The 6,203-nt window shown below is 41.4% G+C and overlaps 1 pseudogene; it reads right to left on the minus strand.

Moving 5' to 3' along the window:
• LOC102842096 overlaps nt 1-6,203 on the minus strand; it is a 104,791-nt pseudogene that overhangs the window by 94,951 nt on the left and 3,637 nt on the right.

Below are 6,203 nucleotides of genomic sequence, written 5' to 3' on the forward strand. Positions count from 1 at the left end.
GGCTGTAAATCTTTACGGGAGTAGAAAGCCTCATCTTTCTCCCGCGGAACAGCTGGTAGTTTCGAACTGCTGACCTTGTGGTTCACAGCCCGATTTGTAATATATGTCTAGATTTTCCTTATTAAATGTTTGATTTTATATAGCCATACTATATTTTGCTCATCTTAAATTCATTTTGATGTGCTTCTACTTCTCAGCGTTTCCTTTTGTCTCTACTTTCTGAAAGTTATTGATATATATAAATATTAATAACTTGTATGTTTGCATTATAAATTTTAGCATTGTTAAATGTTCTTCTTCGCATCTTTTGATCATTTAGGGTCTGAATGCTACTTTGTCAGATATTGAGATCATAAACCCTTCTTTCTAGTTGTGGCATATTTTTTAACCTTTAACTTTTCTGAATCTCTTTTATTAGGTATTTTTGGTATATGCATTGAGTTGTATGTTACTGTAGGATAAGCACTGAACTGTTTACCACAAGGTCGGTGGTTCAAACCAACTAGCCACTCCTCTGAAACTCTATATAGGGTCACTGTAAGTCAGAACTTATTTGATGGCACATTATAACAACAGGCAATATGAAGATATTTTTCTCTTAATAGATATTAGCTATACATGCATATATATAATATATAAAACTACACACACACATTGTTGTTGTTGTTAGGTGCCATTGAGTCAGTAGCTATTCATAGAGACAGTATGCACAACAGAACAAAACACTGCCTGGTCCTGGGCCAACCTCACAGTTGTTGCCACGCTTGAGCCCAGTGATGCTTCCACTTTGCCAATCCATCTTGCTGGGGCTCTTCCTCTTTTCCGCTGACCTTCCACCCTACCAAATATGATATCCGCCTCCAGCGACTGCTCCCTCCTGACAATATGTCTGAAGTATGAGAGTCGAAGTTTGGCCATCCTGGCCTCCAAGGAGCACTCTGGCTGCACTTGTTCCAACACAGATCTGTTGGTTCTTATGGAAGTCCATGGCACTTTTCAATATTCTTCTCCAACACCATAACTCAAAAGCATCAATTTTTCTATGGTCTTCCTATTCACTGTCCAGCTTTTGCATGCATATGAGGTTATTAAAAATACCATGGCTTGGATCAGGTGCACCATAGTCCTAAAGCTGACATCTTTGCTCTTCAGCACTTTAAAAAGGTCTTGTGCAGCAGATTTGCCTAATGCAATATACATCGTTTGATTTCTTGACTACTGTTTCCGTGAGTGTTGATGGTTGATCCAGGAAGAATGGAGTCTTTGACAACTTCAATCTTTTCTCAGTTGATAAGAATGTTGTTTATTGGTCCACTGGTGAGGACTTTTGTTTTCTTTACATTGAAATGCAATCCATACTGAAGGCTGTGGTCTTTGATCTTCATCAGTAAGTATTTTAAGTCCTCTTCATTTTCAGAAAAAAATGCATTTGTATCATCTGCATATAGCAGATTGTTAATAAATCTTCCTCTAATCCTGATGCCACATTTTTCTTCATATAACCCAGCTTCTCTGATTATTTGCTCAGCATACAGGTTGAATAAGTATGGTGAAAGAATACAACCCTGTCGCACACCTTTCTTAATTTTAAACCATTCAGTGTTCTCATGTTCTGTTCGAACAACTGTACAGAATCCTCATGAACACAATTAAGTGTTCAGGAATACTCATACTTCGCAATGTTGTCCATAATTTGTCATGATCCCCATAATTGAAAGCCTTTGTGTAGTCAATAAAGCACAGGTAAACATCTTTTTGGTATTCTCTGCTTTTAGCCAAGATCCATCAGACATCAGCAATGATATACCTCGTTCATGTCCTCTTCTGAATCCAGCTTGAACCTCTGGAAGTTCTCTGTCAATGTATGCTTGCAACCAATTCTGTATTATCTCTAGTAAAACTTTACTCACATGGGATATCAAAGATATTGTCTGATGATTTCCGTATTCCGGTGGGTCACCTCTCTTTGGAATGGGCACAAATACGGATCTCTTCCAATCAGTTGGCCAGATACAACCACGCATCTGTCAGTTTGTCATACTGTGGTGGCTTGTGAATTGCTGTGATTCTGGAAGCTATGCCACAGGTATTTTAAATACCAGCAGGGTCACCCATGGTGGACAGGTTTCAGGTGAACTTACAGATAAAGACAGACTAGGAAGAAGTGACTAACTACTTCCGAATATTTAGTCACACACACACATACAGCTCTTTAATATATAGTATTTATTTGCTTTCTGTTTTTGAGGTATACTTTTTAGTATTTAGGAAAGTTTTTGTTTTAATGGTTCTTTCAATTATGCCTTTAGTCCTTAATTTTTTAGATACTCAACTGGTTTCCTGTCATGAGCAATGGAATCCTGGTGTGGCACTGTGGGTTAATGCACTGGACTGCAAAGTCACTTTGAACTGCAAAGTCAGCAGTTCAAGTTCACCAGCTGCTCCTCGGAAACATTATAGATTATTGTGATGGGTTGGAACCGACTTGATGGCACAACAGTCCCTGACTTGAAATTGTGGGTTTTTTCCATTTCAGTATTGCTCATGATGTTGTTGTTGTTAAGTGCCTGCAGTCAAGTTGGTTCCCACCCATGGCGATCCTGTATAAGGTTTCTGAGGAGCAGCTGGTGAGCTTGAACCGCCAACCTTGCTGTTCAAACCGACTTTGCATTTCATTGCATTAACCTACAGCACCATGCCAGGACTTCCAAATGAGGGATATCAGACACAAAATTCTCTAATAGCCTTCTTTGCGCTAACCCTGTTAGTATGATCTGAATGCCCTGGTATTGGTTCTGTATCTTCCAATTAGGGAGAATAAATACATCTTGAAGAAAGGAAAGACGTGGTAGTGCAGTGTTGGCTGCTAACTGCAAGTTCAGTGGTTCAAACCTATTAGACAATCCATGGGAAAAAGATGAGGCTATCTGCTCTCAAAGATTTAGTCTCAGAAACCCTAAGGAGCAGTTCTACTGTGTCCTATAGGGTCACTGTGACTTGAAATCAACACAATGGCAGTGTGTTTAGTGTGACACAAAGTGAAATAAAAAGGAAGTATCAGGTTTACATGATGTTGGTGAAATAAATATGTAGACAATTTAATGTTTACAAAATACAGAAGAGGATGGAAGAAAGAAAAGATGAATCACAGAAAAGGTTTTCAAAGCAATAGGTCTATACTGAACCTGCAATCTGAACTTCAGTGAAATAAAGGAGGGCAGTAGTAAGTGTTGTTGTTAAATGTCGTCAAGTTGGTTCCTACTCATAGCGACCCCTGTATAGGGTTTCCAATGAGTGGCTGGTGAGCTTGAAATACTGACCTTGAGGTTCAAACCAGCCTGGCAGTCTAGCGCATTAACCCACAGGGCCAAGTGTAGCATTTATTTTTCTCTTTACTCTTTCTGGTGCCAGAATTCAATTATGACAGGATAAACTGTCTCTGTGTGATTTATTCAACAAGTGTTTATAGAGTAAAAGTAAAAAAAAATTGAACAGGAACTAGAATTATAATATAGAATAGATGAATAGGTGAATGCTCCCCAAAGGTAGGTTTATGTAAGGGGGAAGGGAGGAATCAAGTGTTAAACATATAGGAGAGCTGTGGGATGTAGCAGACCCTGAGTGGAGTTTCTTCTTGATTGTTGTTGTTAAGTGCTGTTGAGTTGGTTCCAACTCTGTATAGGCTTTCCGAGGAGCGGCTGGTGAGCTTGAACCGCCAGCCCTGCAGTTCAAACTGACCTTGTGGTCGAGTGCTTATCCTACAAGGCCATACCAGGTCTTCCTGCCTGGGGGTGAGGAAAGGTCCCCTTTGGCTCTGAAGAGATTGAGGTTACTGTCAGAGACCCAGAAATACCCTGGAGTGATATTGGGAGTGGGCCTTTGAAGTTTTTAGCTAAAGAGACAGGCTGAGGGGCCCTCTTAATCTCCAGCTGGCCATGAGAATTAAGCGTTTCTGCAAACAATGAATGCTGAAGGTGTTCAGGAGTTAGGACTGCCTGTGCCTTTTAGCATGTAGTTGGGTGAGGCATGGGGTGCACTGAGCCACCCTGTGCTGAACTTTCATGAGTAGCTGCTCTGTCCTTAATATTGAGGAGGGGGAAAGGATAGTGTCAAAAGGACAGACTGGTTATTGAGACAAGGTATTATTCAGAAGCTGCAGCAATCTAAGGAATCCACTCAGAGAAGGGATCGCTACCACTCCCTAAAGTGAACAGGAATAGAGCTCCCTGGAATTTTCAGGTCTTAGTTATCCAGTTCTGCTGTAAAAGCACCACAAGTGGATGGCTTTAACAACCAGAAGTTTATTATCTCACAGTTTAGAAGTCTGGGTTCAGGGTACCGGCTCTAGGGGAAGCCTATCTCTCTTTATTGGCTCATATTTTAGGAAGAAGGTCCTTTGTCTCCTTTCAGCATCTCTTGGTCGGGTGTTCCTGGGAGATCTCCATGTGTATTAACATCAGTCTTCCCTTCTAGGGGTATCCCAGCTCAGAGGCGTGGGTTCAACGGACATGCTCCATTCCTGACTTTCTCGGTAGTAGGTCCCCCTCTTTCTGCTAGCTCCTCTCCTTGTAACTCTTCTGAGATAACTTCCCTTACATTGGATCAAAGCTGTGATGGGATTAAGGATGCTGCATCCCACTCTTTATCTGATCACAACTGATTGACTTATCACATCATGGGGATAATTAACTTACTGTTACATTACAGGATTATGTAACTTCAGAAACACTGAGAATCATGGCCCAACCAAGTTGACACATATTATGGGCAACGGGGATGGTGGCACACAATTCAATCCATGGCAGGCTATTACCTCAACATCCTTCTCCCTCCCCACCCACCCCACCCACCCCCTGCATTATGACTCCATTGTGATAGGGGCTCTGAGAGATAGCCCATTTCAGCTTCCCTTTTCTTTATCTGTAAACTGAAGTTGATACTAGCCTCACTCTATGGCATGATCCTCAGTTATAACATTTATTTATAGTTTTTAAAAATTTTTTCCTTATTTCTTTCAGACATTAAAATAGATGCTAATATACATTCATTGGCATAAAGGAAGTTTACAACATACTGTTTTGTTACAAAATATTCACAATATTGAACAATACTTCTTATATATGATCACTTTTATCTATACATCTGTTTATCAGGTTACACAGGTTAGGTAAGTATCTAGAAGGATGTTTATCAAAGTGTCAATAACAGTTATAGAAGGGTGGAGGGTTTCAGGCAAATTGCACTTTAGTTTTTGTATTTTACTTTGCAAAGGTTTAACAAAGAGTTTTACTCCTTTCATCAAGAGTATTAAGTCATCAAAGAAATAGACACACAAAGATAATAAATAGACCCTTAGGTAGGTACAGGAGGGAGCGGGGATAGAGGTCAGGCCATCCTCCTCTACTGTCTTGGCATCCAAGACCTGTTCTCCTCCTCCCCCAAAGGAAAAGACTTTATGGATACACTCAGTCCCACCCCAACCCAGTTCCACTGGACTCTGAAAACAATTAAGGGTTCATTTAAGTGTGGGGTTTAGAACTTCACTGTGGCTCAGAGGGGTCATTGTGTTCTGCAGGGGCCTCTTATGACAGCTTCTTTTTGGTGCCAGCTCCTGCAGGGTGGTGATCAGATGCTCAAATACCTGGGCCTTATTGCTTTCACGGACACATGTTTCTTTTAAGTGGCTCTCCTGGCTACAATATGAAACATGGGTTGTATATTTTCTCTTCCTGGCTCTACGTTTATACCCAGGACCATCATTCTTATACCCAAAACCACCACTAGTAGAAAGAGATTGGGCCCAGTAAGTGTTGGGAGAATCATTGACCAGCACCTGATCCTGAGGTCTGGCCCTGAATCTGGGGGGAGGAGCACCTATGGATTCATGGAGGTTATCTTCTGTCTCTATTGCACTGCAGTTAGCACTGCCAACTACTACCAGCTGAGGACCCTGGAGTGCCACAGGATTGGCTGCCTTCTCTAGAATTGGCTCAGATCTTTTGGGCCGCTTGCATTTTATAAAACTGTGGTCCCAACCCTCTTCTGCCCTTATCATCCTGACTAACTCCAGGAAATTGGGGAGCAGCTCCTGCTCATTTGCATACATCCTGAGAAGATCCTTAAGCCTGAAGCGCAGGTCCCTTTTCAGCTCAGCCCCGAGAAGGAGTTGGTGCAAGCGAGTCTGGTTTGCGTCTTTCTCAGCT

Source organism: Chrysochloris asiatica, unplaced genomic scaffold (assembly GCF_000296735.1).
Source record: "Chrysochloris asiatica unplaced genomic scaffold, ChrAsi1.0 scaffold00389, whole genome shotgun sequence".
NCBI lineage: Eukaryota > Metazoa > Chordata > Mammalia > Afrosoricida > Chrysochloridae > Chrysochloris > Chrysochloris asiatica.